General features: G+C 40.0%; 1 protein-coding gene across 7 annotated transcripts in view; it reads right to left on the bottom strand.

Moving 5' to 3' along the window:
* Positions 1-13,651, bottom strand: part of EPS8 (EGFR pathway substrate 8, signaling adaptor) — a 246,782-nt gene that overhangs the window by 157,801 nt on the left and 75,330 nt on the right. For 2 of the 7 annotated variants that reach the window (XM_017975807.4, XM_035255267.3), the window contains exon 1: positions 13,069-13,296. The exons of 3 other annotated variants lie outside the window; for them this stretch is intronic. The gene's annotated coding sequence lies outside the window, so the exon portion shown is untranslated. Of the gene's footprint in view, positions 1-12,553; positions 13,297-13,651 lie in introns of those variants that run through there. 2 more of the 7 variants (XM_078338268.1, XM_078338271.1) reach the window with 2 other exon arrangements.

Raw genomic sequence — 13,651 nt, 5'->3', positions numbered from 1 at the left:
AAAGACGGAAAAAAGCAGCTGGCTTAGGTGAGTGACCTAATCTCAAAGCCTTCCCCTGAAGTTCACATCCACTCTCTCAGGAACTAACGCAGACCTAGATGAGTCTCTATGCATTAGCAAGCATTTGTTATACCTAATGCCCCAAACCCAACAGATGTACACATTTGCCTAATAAAGTCAATGTTAGCTAGAAATGTCTGGCTCAATCTTGCAAGAACAGGAATTCCCATGTTCAGAACTCAGTCTTTTATTTTACAGTTGTTTATTGAATACTTATTTAATATACACTTAAATCAAATAATATATTGTTTCTTACAGCATATAATCAAAGTTCCCCAGATGTGGCTCATGAACAGCACAGTATTTGTAAAAATGGCTTAAGGTTTCTTGAGAAATTTTACTGTTTCCCTGCTATCACCAAAACTATTTTACTGCTACCTCCGAACTATTTCTATATCAGATTCTATCACCACTGTTTTCCCAATCATTTTACCACTGTATCCACTCGTTTCGAATCTTATTGAAAGTTTCATATTTCCCAATAACGATAGCGTGATTACATCAATGTCTTTGGAAACTATAAACATAACACAAATGTAATTGGTAGCCATTAGCTTGTAGTCTTTTATCCTACACTCCAATGAGAGCTGACAAAATTATTTTTCCACTATTTCATTAACTGCCTGGCAGAGAGAAAAGATGGAAAGACCTAGAGATAACAGATATAGGTGGAGGGAGGACACTGGAGGTAAGATGAAGAGACTTTTATATCTATTTTAAGACTCTTTACAATGCCATGGAGTAGCCTATATAAAATTATTTTTTATACTATATAACTCAAGGTATACTTTAATTCAAATTCTAAAATTACCTACAGTGATAAGGGGCAACTACAAAGCAAAATGTCAAAAAAGAAAACCCACAAAAATCCCAGCAGCATGTGTTCTAATATACGAACAAAACCACGGTGGGCCTTCCTAATCAGTATAAAAACTGAACGGTGTTAAGATGCATTCCCATTAAAGTTGAGCACTGTAAACACATTCATTCTGGACTAGATTTCACTCTCTTCATAATGAGATTTTACTATTTCCAAAATCACTTACTTACTACCCAAATAAGGTAAAGGCGATGCAAGCTTCAGTCCCTCCTTTGTTTCAAACTGCCTAGCAGCTTAAACTTAACCTTCACTGTCATTACCACCATGAATGTCTCTTTTATTCAGACTTCTCTCTCCGTGACTGAGATCTCACCAGGCAGTGAGAAAGAGTTAGAATAGTAATTGGAAAGCTATCAAAGTTATGAAAAAATCCACTTTTCTAGTAAAGCCATCTGAGCATTGAAAAAGGGCGTCAGAAAAGAGCTAAAGGAGAAGAAACAGCTGGAAGGAGGAAAAGAACTGGGGAAGGGGGTGATGAAGGAAAGCCCACATGGCTATTCATGGACTTCAAGAGTGGCAGAAGACTTTTTCTGACAACACCATGGAAAGTTAGCAAGTCTCAAGATAAAGCTGAAAAATGTGAAATGCAGACAAAGTATATGGATGTTGTAGGAACTAGGGCTGATACTTTTTGTTTCAACAGTTTGGGTAAGAAGTGTAAAAAAAATAGATTAAAAAGAAATATGATGCTTTAGACAATTTATTCTGTAATTCTGCAAAGATAAACATACAAAAAATATAGACCTGATTTTCCTAAATTTAAACGAAGTTATAATTCTTCAAATTCTTCTTACACTTACTGTTCAGGCTTGGCCATCATGGATTACTCATCTTAAAATAGAAGTGGTAATACTTTAAGCAAATCTGAGAATTAATGCACGCTAAAATCTTTAGAGGGCGATTTTCGACAATGATTAAAAACACTCTGAGACACATTCTTCAGGCATACGCATTGAACCCACAGCTCTGCATGCATGAGTGTCATGTGAATAATCTACAAGTATTGGACCGATGACCAGATTTTTATCACAGTAAGGGTTCCATTGCTGTTAAATTATTCAGAATCTAACAGGGCCCCGCAAAGGGGCTAAATAAAAGAACTGCTGACAAAATGAATGTTCTCTCAACTAAAAGGATCCTGACGTGTAAAAAATAAATAAATAAATAACACTGCAGTTTATAGTACACAGGACTTTTCTGAAAATAGACAACACGAGGAAGGTTCTGACAATACAGATAAACACTGAAACAATAAAGACAACACAATCTGAAGACAGGGTTTCAAAATCAACATTCCTGGGTTAAAGAATAACATTTGTAAACTCCCAAATACGTATAGTTTGTCACAAAACAGTTGAAGTTTTGAAAACACACTGCAAAGAGAAATTGGAGATTACTTACGCATGCATATAAACATAAACAAGCTGCTCGGCCTTTATGGCGGGAATAAAGATAGGACATCTACTTAGAGGTGATGTTTTCATTTCTTCAGTCTATAACGAAACTATCAAATGCAGAGTTTGCATGCCCAGACAGAAGAGAAGTCATCCATTTACCAAGTTGCTCACAAAATGAATTTCAACAAATCCAAGCCCCCGAAACAGAAAGCAAAGCAAGATTTTAAAGTGTAACAGACTATTCACTAGCGAAGCAGTTAAATGTATCTTCTATCTCTATCATCAAAAGTATATCTTTCTTTAAATTCTAAAAGAGTACCTAAAATCATCTTATTGTTCATTCAGGTCTAAAATGACCATCAACTTTAAATGTCAAAATTATTGTGAAGATCAATTGTATTCAGTGTCTTTTAAGAGATTTTACACGGATTTTTATTTGCAGCTTTGTTTTTCCACCTTAGACACTAGTATAGTATCTAAGTAATATACATGTATTTCCATAATTAGGAATAGGTTAGTACTGTTCTACCGACGCTAACAAAAGATAATTCAACAGCCCTCAATAAAGCACTTGAAACATGTTTTTCAAGCACAAACTTCTCCTCCTTCTATTAATCTTTTATTCTCACTATTTTTCTTTTTCTTCTCCCCTTATATTAAAATCACAATTTTTCAATGACAGAACTCTGACCTTTTATTAAGCACATAATGCATTTAACAAGCTGTTTTTTAGTACATTCCTGAATAGTATGTCTCAGGCTCTGTTCAGAAACTGTTTATGGCTTAGCATTTTAGACAGGCCTAACAGTCCATTAAGACATCAATTTTAGATAGGCTTAGCTAGCCAGGACTAGATCCTGGCTTCATAGATCATTACACTGTTTTGCTGCTATGCTACTAAACATAAGAATGGTTTGAAATAGGACCTCCAATGTCACCCAAAACATTCAAGTTCTCTTTCTGAATTCCTTATAATTACTTCAGTATCACAGGACTGCAAAAGAACACATGAATTTATTTGCTACATAAAGAGCTATATTTAGAAAGCCATATGACTAGAAGATTCATGCAATTCTTAAACAGATTTGGTATATTTTTTATTCTCTTCTGTTACAATTAATGAATACTCTATTGTTTTGTTACTTACAAAAATGAAAAATAACTGCTTATTCAGTTCTTTCTAATAAAACTGTAAGCTCTGAATGTGGGAATGTACAGAATGTCCCACCACTCCCATCATGCCAACCTATTCTGCACATGTCAAACATACTCATCTTTTTTTTTTCTTTTTTTTGAGACAAAGTTTCACTGTTTGTTGCCCAGGCTAGAGTGTAGTGGTGCGATCTCGGCTCACTGCAACCTCCACCTCCCAGGTTCAAGCGATTCTCCTGTCTCAGCCTGCCAAGTAGCTCGCCTGGCTAATTTTTGTTTTTTTAGTAGAAACAGGGTTTCAACATGTTGGCCAGGCTGGTCTTGAACTTTTGACTTCAGATGATCCACCCGCCTTGGCCCCCAAAAGTGCTGGGATCTTTACAACTGGAGAGAGATGAGTGACTTGCTTTGCCTCAAAAATTCATTCTATGAGATTCAAACATCATCTTCCCCAATAAAGACTTTTCTGACCCCCTCAGCCACAGTGAGGCTCTCGTTTCTGCTGTGTGCTAGGATACATACATACAGACACACACACACACACACACACACACACACACAGGCACAGACACTTTTCATTTAACATCCTCCACTTCTTAGATAAGAAAACCAAGGCAGATAAAGTCTGACTCCGAAGTCTATTGTTTGTTTTTTAATATATACTTCCTTTAGCTCCACACTACTAAAACGGTTGTCTGGCTGCCTCCATTCTCTAAGCCCCTGACAACAAATGGCAGAGATCCTATCTTACTCAGCTTCGTAGTCCTGGTGTCTGGCACAGAGCAGATACTCAACAAACACCCAATAAAAGATGAATGAATAAACAAATGAAATGTAGTAATGCTCAACTTCCTCTGTGAAGAAAACTCATCCCCTTCTAAGTATTTACATTTAAGTGTGATAATAAATGCTAATTTCCTTCAGCAAGCCTTTTGTGAGTATGTCATACACGGTGTATTGTGCTGCACTACCTTGGGAACTTTAAAGATAACTGATTCAGTTCCCTGCCCTTGAGCGGCTTTAAATCCAGTGGGGGAAAGGCATAAACAACCAGCTAATGCTACCATTATCTGTTTTATTTTGGCTAACCCCCAGAAGTTTTTCTCTTTAAAAGAACATAATTCTTTACAACCATGTTCCATCACCACACACCTCCGGTCAGTGGGATGTAGAGAGTCAACAGAAAACAAAGCTAGAAGAATCTTCATGGAGCTTGAATATACAATCTTTTTAGCTATTCTTAATTAGCTCAGTAATCATTTGAGTAAGTATATAGCACAGTATTAGCGAAAAGAATATAATTAAGGACACCCTGGTATCATCCTTCCCCTTTTTCTTTTATAAGTGGCAGCACGACCAAGTGGAAAGAGCATGGATTTTGGAGTCTGGTCAGGGTTCTCATTCCAATTCTGTCCCTTTCTCCCCATGTGTGACACAAGTTGCTTTATTTTTCTGAACCTATTCCTTTATCTATAATACAGAGATAAAGAAACCTGCCAGCCAGGCACAGTGGGTCACGCCTGTAATCCCAGCACTTTGGGAGGACGAGGCAGGTGGATCACGAGGTCAGGAGTTAAGAGACCAGCCTGACCAAAACCCCATTTCTACAAAAATACAAAAATTAACTAAGCATGGTGGCATATGCCTGTAATTCCAGCTACTCAGGAGGCTGAGGCAGGAGAATCACTTGAACCCGGGAGGTGGAAGTTGTGGTGAGCCAAGATCTCGCCACTGCACTCCAGCCTGGGTGACAGAGTAAGATTCCATCTCAAAAAGAAAAAAAAGAAAGAAAGAAACATGTCTGAAACGCCTCTTGTAAGAGTTATAAAGGAGATAATGTGTGTAACACCTGCCACACAAAAGGTACAGTTAGGTGAGCCACTCCACCTGCTGCTTGAAGACTACTGGTTCTAACTTTAGTGCAACAATATAAATATTTCTAGTCTTGTCTCACTCTGTTTTCTGTTGCTTATAACAGAATGCCTGAAATGGGTACTTTCTAAAGAAAATGAATTTATGTCTTACAGTTATGGAGGCTGAGAAGTCCACAGTCGAGGGGCTACATCTGGTGAGAGCCTTCTTGCTGGCGGGGACTGTCCGAGAACCTCAGGACAACACAGAGCACACCTGGCAAGGGAGCTGAGTGTGCTCCTGTACCCACTCAAGTCTCTCCTTATCCAAAGCCACCAGTCCCACTCCCATGATAACCCCTTAATCCATTAATTCATGAACAGATCGATCGTTTCTTCAAGGCCTCACCTCTCAACACTGCCACATGGAGGATGAAATTTCAACGTGAGTTTAGGAGGGGACAAATATGCAAACTGTAATACACCGCAATGTCAATAACACAAAATGTACACCAAAAGAGAGGTACATTGACCTTTGAAAAGACAGGTGTGATCTACATGGGTCCACTTATAAACAGATTTTTTCTTTTCAATAAATATATTTGGAAAACATTTCGGAGATTTGTGATGATTTAAAAACACACAGGCTGGGTGTGGTGGCTCATGCCTATAATTCCAGCACTTTGGGAGGCCAACTTGAAAGGCTTGCTTGATCCTAGGAGTTCAAGACCATCCTGGACAACACAGACAAATCCTGTCTCTGCAAATAAATAAATAAATTAGCCAGGCCTGCTGGTACATGCCTATGGTTCCAGCTGTTCAGAAGGCTGGGTGGGGAGGATCACCTGGGCCTGGGAAGCTGAGGCTGCAGTGAGCCCAAGATTGTACCACTGCACTCCAGCCTGGATGACAGAATGAGACTGTCTCCGCCTTTTTTTTTTAAATAAATGAATACAATAAAAACACAGACAAACCATGTAGCCCGGATAACAAAAAACAAATTAAGAAAAAATGTATGACATGAATGTGTAATATATATAGATAGATACTAGCGTACGTCATCATTCTATGGCAGTAACCATTTAATTTTTTATTAGAAAAAACTAAAATGTATCAAAACTTATGTGCCCAGGCACACATACAATACACAGTATCATTCACGGTCAGGAGACATGTGAACAAATGTAAAGATGCAGTGTTAAGTCCTAACTGCATACAATTAGCCGTGGTGCACACTGCACTATTTTAATGATCTCATAGCCACCTCCTGCTGTTACTGTAGCGAGCTCAAGTGTTGTGTCTATCTCCTCAATCCACTGTGTGACGTTAATCATCTCCGTGAGAGCAGCCCATCTTTCCAATAAACCGTGTATCTCAGTTAAAAGTGATTTCTCGCTATTCTCTTGTATTTTTCATCCTGTTTAGGACAATACCATAAACCTTGAATGAAAATATTCGGCCAGAGATGCTGGAAATGCTCCCAAGGAACAGAGAAAAGTTATGACATTACGAGATAAAGTTGAATTGTTTGGTATGTTCCATAGACTGAGGTTGGCAGCTGCAGTCCCAGCCCTGTCCCTCCGTTCCCCACCTTGTCAGATGCAGGATTCATCTTGTAAATAGACAAAAACTGACAATATCATTAAGTACAGTACAGTACTATAAATGTATTTTCTCTTCCTATGGTTTTCCTAATAAAATTCTCTTTTCTCTAGCTTACTTTATTGTAAGAATACAGTATAATATATGTATAACATACAAAATATGTGTTAATATATTGTGTTATCAGTAAGGCTTCCAGCCAACAGAAGGCTTACTAGTTAAGTTTTTGGGAAGTCATAAGTTATACACAAATTTCCAACTGGGCAGGGGTCAGTGCGTCTAACCCCTGCATTATTCAAGGATCAACTGTACTTGAAAAAAGCCACTTGTAGCAGGAGAAGTAGCATGGGAAAAGATTCAAGACCATACAGTTAAGTCTCAGATTTCTAGCTGGTATATACATCAACTGCCTCTTCTCAACATACACCCTTCAAACCCTTTATTCCAGATCCTTTTTGTGAAAAATCAAATGATTATTTCCTATGATAAGATCTAAAAGAACTGACAGATGTTACTCTATACTAACAATTCTACTTTTACAAAGAAGAATCTCTGAGTTAGAAAAAAAAAAAGAGGGAAATGAATTATGTACAATGTCTAGGCACAAATCTCAGCACACAGTACATTCATGCTGTATTATATATTAGTTTCCAAGTCATTTCTCAACTGTTTATAGTAAGTAATTTTACAGAACATGTACTAAAAAATTTAATAAAAACATTTTCCTTTCAATTCTAAACCTAATTTATAATCTGTTAATTTAAAAATCACATTTACTTGTGCTGGTACAACTAGGAATTCAGATGCAAAAAAAGTTAATCTAGACACAATCTTATACCATTCATAAAAATTAACTCTAAATGGATCACATACCTAGACGTAAAATGCAAAACTATAAAACTTCTAGGAAAAACACAAGACAAAAACTAGATAGTCTTGGCAATGAGTTTTCAAATACAACAGCAAAAGCCTATCCATGAAATTGATAAGTTGGCCTTATTAAAATTAAAGACATCTGTTCTGACAAAGATACTGTTAAGAAAATAAAAAGACAAACCAAATGGTAGAAAATATTTGCAAAACACATATCTGATAAAGTGCCTAATACAAAATGTATGAAGAACTCTTAAAACTCAACAATAAGGAAACAACCTCCATTAAAAAGTGGGCAAAAGATCTGAACAGCCATCACATCACAGAAGATGTACAGATGAAAAAGGGCATGTGAAAAGACGTTAACATCATACATATGTCATTAGGAAACAGCAAAGTAACAACGACGTATTACTGCACACCTATTAGAATGGATAAAATTTAAAAAGCTGATAAAATAGATGCTAGCAAAGACATGGGGCAATAAGAACTCACATTCATTGCTGATGAGAATGTAATAGGACAGCCACTTGGAAAGCAGTTTGGCAATTTCTTACAAAGCAAACCATAATCTTACTACATGAGCCAGCAATTGCACTCCTGGATATTTATCCAACGATATGAGAACTCATGTCTACCCAATAAATTCATAGCAGCTTCATTCACAGTTGCCAAAAACTAGAAGCAACCAAGGTATCCTTCAATAGGTGACTAAACAAACCATGATGTATTTGATAATGACAGAAAGAAACGAGCTATTAAACCATGAGACAACATGGATGAACCTTAAATGAGTATTGCTAAATGAAAGAAGCCAGTCTGGCAAGGCTGTGTGATTCCAATTATACAACATCTGGAAAAGTCAAAACTAAAGAGACAGTAAAAGGATTCATGGTATTCTGGGAGAGGGCTGGAGGTGATGAGTGAAGCACAAAGGATTTTTAATGTGTTGAAACTGTTCCATATTATACTATGATCCTATAAGGACAGACACATCAAGTTATGCATTTATCAAAACCCAAAGAACTTCACAGGACAGGATAAACTTTAATGTATGCAAAGGTAAGCAAATTATTTAGAAGGTCAAGGAATTCCAAGGTGGAATGCAGATTGTAACAAAGAAATCTAACTGTATTATAAATGTGTGCAACAATCTCACTAAAAAGGATAAGAGGAAAGGTGCTTAGCTGACTACCTCTAGAAATGAGTAGAGACTGTGAGACTAAAAGCTCAAGCAATAGTACAAAAACACTGTACTCTTGATGCTCAAGTTGTTTCCCATGGGATCATAGGTTAACAATTCCAATACTGTTATACGTCTATGATAGAAATGAATGATTGAGCAAATGTGTGGCAGATGAGGCAAGCCAGGTTTCTTCTCACTGTTGGAATAAGTTTAAACATAAACAAGGGGAGAAAGCTAGAATGATGCCTGTGATAATGAATTAGCATTACAGACATAAATATAAATTCATAGTTTAATATGGATACAAAATGTTACATTAAAATATGTATAGATATGTTCACATATACACATGTATTTCCTGCTTTGTCACATGAGAGAACCTAGAAGCAATGACACCTCAGTAGCAACAAGCACACCTAGCACCCAGATCTTGGTTTCTAATACCATTTCCCAGCAAAATGATCCAGATTCCTTGGAGACATGACTGATTCTAGGACTGTTATAAGATACATACAGATGAACCTAGAGCATATCATAGTACCAGAAAGCAAGGAAAAAACTCACAATGATGGTAGTATGTCAAAGAGGCACTGGAGCCAAGCTGTAACAAAATAAAGCAGCATTGGATTATAACCCAAAATATTTAGATAGATTTATATTTACATTGTGTCTGTGTGTGTGTGTGTGTGTGTGTGTGTGTATCTCCATGAGTCCAGAACAACAAAAGTATGAATTGAGTAAATAAACAAATGGAGGAGAAGAGACAAATCTCCCATGCATAAAACATCCAAATAATTTATATAGATATTCCACCCTCAAAGGGGGAAGCATAGCATAACTCTCCACTCCTTAAGTATGGGCTCTACATACACAGTAACTTCATTCTAAGAGCACAGCATGAAAAGGGGAAAGAAAAATAGAAAAACCTGATAAACACGAACTCAGAGAGGTGATAAAGATGAGTATCACAGTGACAAATCATGTTGATATGACAAGATGAAAATGGCATGTTACCTCTGTGATCTTCCTAAGAAAAACCTATAATCACAGTCTAATCATGAGAAAATACGTTAGATGAATTCCGATGAAAGTGCCTTCTACAAAATGCCTGGCCAGCACTCCTTAAACATCATCAAAAACAAGAAGTCTAACAAACTGTCACAGCCAAGAGGAGCCTAGAGAGGCATGACAACTAAATACATTAGTGGTGCCCTGGATGGTAGGGTGCTGGATCAGAAAAAGGACATTAAAAATTAAGGAAATATTAAAAAAAAGTATAAACTTTGATTAATACTAATGTACTGATACTGGTTCATTAATAATAATGAATACTAATACAAGATGTTAATAAGGGGGTAAGCTGCTATGGGGTTACATAGACACTGTATTTGTAGCTTTCTTGTAAACCCAAAACTTCTAAGAAATATGGTCTATTGTTTAAAATCCCATTTAAAAATGCATCTAGAAAATACTGAGAAGGCTGTAGTACAGCACTGAAGACCTCACACTTTCTTACACATATTAAACTTAAAATGTTTGCAACTATTCCACTGCAGAATTTTTCTTACAAAAATATTTTCAGTCACTAACAGCTGCAAACAATTTCATGTAGTATTAATAATTCCCAGGAGGGATTTCCTATAGCCAGAGTACTTTAATTAAAATTCCACTTTTTCCCCTTGACATACCTCTACAGATGTCCGAAAGTTTGTAACCTATCATTAACTTACGTTGTTTTGTGATGATCCACGTAACTACCGAGTATGTTTCATTCAACGCAGAAAATCTGAGTTGTATGTCAGTACTACATAAATCAATGCTAAAATATTCATCCAATAGACTTCGAGTATTTAAAGAGACAACTTTTAAAAAGCTATCATCGCTTCTCAGCCTGTTGGCTAAGATCAAGTGTAAAGAGCTATCATTTCCTATCCTGGATACTATGTTTCCTTACACAACCCTTGGTTCAAGTGAGCTGCTGCAAAACCAGAAGAGGTAAGTGAAAGAGGAGAGTGGAGAGAAGAATAAAAAGCAGTAGGGAAAGGGTGTGAAGCAGAGTGTAAGAAAACAACTAGGATTTGGAATGCAATAAATACAAAGTAGAGAGTAGCAAGCCTATGCCATAGCACAGAAAAGAACTAACATCTGAAAAGAATCAGTATCTATAAGATCTTGAATGCAGGAAAAAGCTAGAAATAAAAACAAAATGAATCTTTATATTTGATCACAAACAAGCAAAGTGTTCAAAATTACACATTAGCTTCCTCATAGGAAACAAAAGAAACATCACCCGATTAAGAGTGGGGCTATCAATAGTGTAAGTTAAATTACACTTACTGGAAATTACTACATATATATTCAATGACATTGGGAAGTGAAAAAAAATTACAAAGAGAATGTACCAAGTCTGTGAACAGTGGTTATCTCAGAATAGTAGAATTAAAAGCAAATTTTATTTTCCTTATTTTTTCCTGCTATGAAGTGAATGACTTGTGGTGGAATTTTATAGCCTCAATCTGTGTATTCTGCACTAAAAGCATTCTATTAACACTATAGTATTTGTGATACATTCCACCTCACCCTTTATGTGACAATTCTATACTGTTTTAACTGTAAGTAGAAGCATGGATTCGTGACCAAAAATTTTCCACACCAGCAACTTAAGAAGTACAGCAACACATTCAGAAAACTCCGATCCCAAACAACAAACCTACACTAGGAGAGAGACGATTGCACTGACTTTAATTCCAACAGACTCACTAACATATGATCTACATTACTAGTGCTCACTTTCCAGAACCCAAGCAGCTGTGGAAGAACGAAGTCCTTTCAATGAAAACAAACTAGAGGCAATACACAAGACAGTTATTTTTTATTTTTTCAATATAAAGAAGCCTGCCCAGGATCCTAACTCTGTTTCCCAAAAATGACAAAGTAAAAAAAATCACACTCATGACACACACATCTAAAACCAAGTTCTATCTGAATTCATCCTAACATATTAGCTCTTCTACCTTCCCCTTACGAAGTCAAGAAACCTTGAAAAGAGAAGCAGTGATACATTTCCCTAAAACATATTTTGTAAAGGAGGATTCTAATTCCTAACGTTTCCCCGCTCTAGAAGTCTACGGATTTCCAATCCTGACAGCAAGGCGTCCTGCCCTCCGCGAGATTCCAACAGTACTAGGGGCTATGGGAGGAGGAGGAGGATTTGAGGAACACTGCAGAACGATCGGTGCAAAGATTTTGCAAACAGGTAGTCCCAGGAAGAAAGTAAGAGTGAGAACACGGGACAGAACAGCGATACATGGGTGGGGAACCCCATTCCAAATGCATGAACTGACCACGACCGGAGAATGGCAGTCTGTCTTCCCAAAAGTAAAAAAGAGGAGCAAGCTAAGAAAGTCAACAGCTATTAGGGATTGAAAAAGATTCCGAAACGATGAGCTAGTTTAATTCGAGGGGGTAAACGAGGGTGGGACCCTGCCCTAAAGGGTCATTTTGAAAAGAACCCCTCCCCATTTGAGGCGGGTGGGGAGAGCAGCTCACAAACCCCAAGTCTAAAATAATAAGCGCAGATCGCGATCCTCGGTCTGCAGTCGCCCGGCGGACCAGCTGAGCGCAGGTGTCTCTATGTGCGGAAGCTCAGGTTACCGGGAACACCGCGGGGCCACAGCGCAGCCTCCCTGCCCAGCCTCCCGGAGTCCCGGGCGCGGGTCTGCACGGGGTCTGCACGCGGTCTGCACGGGGTCTGCACGGGGTCTGCACGCGGTCTGCACGGGGTCTGCACGCGGTCTGCACGGGGTCTGCACGGGGTCTGCACGCGGTCTGCACGGGGTCTGCACGGGGTCTGCACGGGGTCCGCACGCGGCCCGCGGACGCCTCCGGCCGCAGCGCCCTCGCGCACCTGGCTGCCAACACCAGTTGAAAGCGGTCAGAGTGAAGGGAGGCGGACGCGGCGCCTGGCACCGCTCCGATCCCAGCACACAAAGGCGGATTTTCAAAACCGGGGGAGAGTCAAACCCGCCGGGAGCCCCGGACCCGCGCCTTTCGCCGAGGGGCTCTTACCTCGGATCCGCCCTCGGGGCCGCGGCTTTCCCCGGAGACGCCGCGAGCCCGGTCGAGGTGGGAGGCGGCCGGGAGGAAGCCCCACAGCCCGCTCCGCGCCCCGCCAGCCGTCCGCGAGCCGCGGGGCCGCCTCCTGCGCGCAGCCGAAGAGAAGCGATCTCCGAGGCGAGCACAGCGCCGGCCCCGCGCCGGGCGAGACCGCCTCGCTGGCCGCTGCCTGTGAAGTCTGGAGCCGCCCGACCGCTCGCGGCCAGAGCCAGCCGCGCGCCGCGCATGCCCAGTGCCCGCGCGAGGAGCGAGCGAGCGCGCGCCGCGCGGCCAGGAACGGGATCCGCTCTCCGGGTCTTGGCGGCGGCCGAGCCTCGGAGTTCTGGTGGACTCCGGCGCTGGAGGCTAAGCGGCCGCGGAGGCCGGGTGGGCGGGACGGGGACCGGAGCAGGGGAGGCCGGGCGCTGAGCCAAGCTATCAAGACGGCGATCAGCGTCGGAACAAGGCTGCGAGCCGCCGACGGCTTTTCAGAAGTGCCCCGGCAGGACCGACCAGCAGCCCGGAGGCGCGGGAAGGGCAAAGAGCGTGCGGAGAG

Source organism: Callithrix jacchus, chromosome 9 (assembly GCF_049354715.1).
Source record: "Callithrix jacchus isolate 240 chromosome 9, calJac240_pri, whole genome shotgun sequence".
Taxonomy (NCBI): domain Eukaryota; kingdom Metazoa; phylum Chordata; class Mammalia; order Primates; family Cebidae; genus Callithrix; species Callithrix jacchus.
The sequence above is the reverse complement of the archived record's forward strand: the minus strand, read 5'-3'. Positions and strand labels throughout refer to the sequence as shown.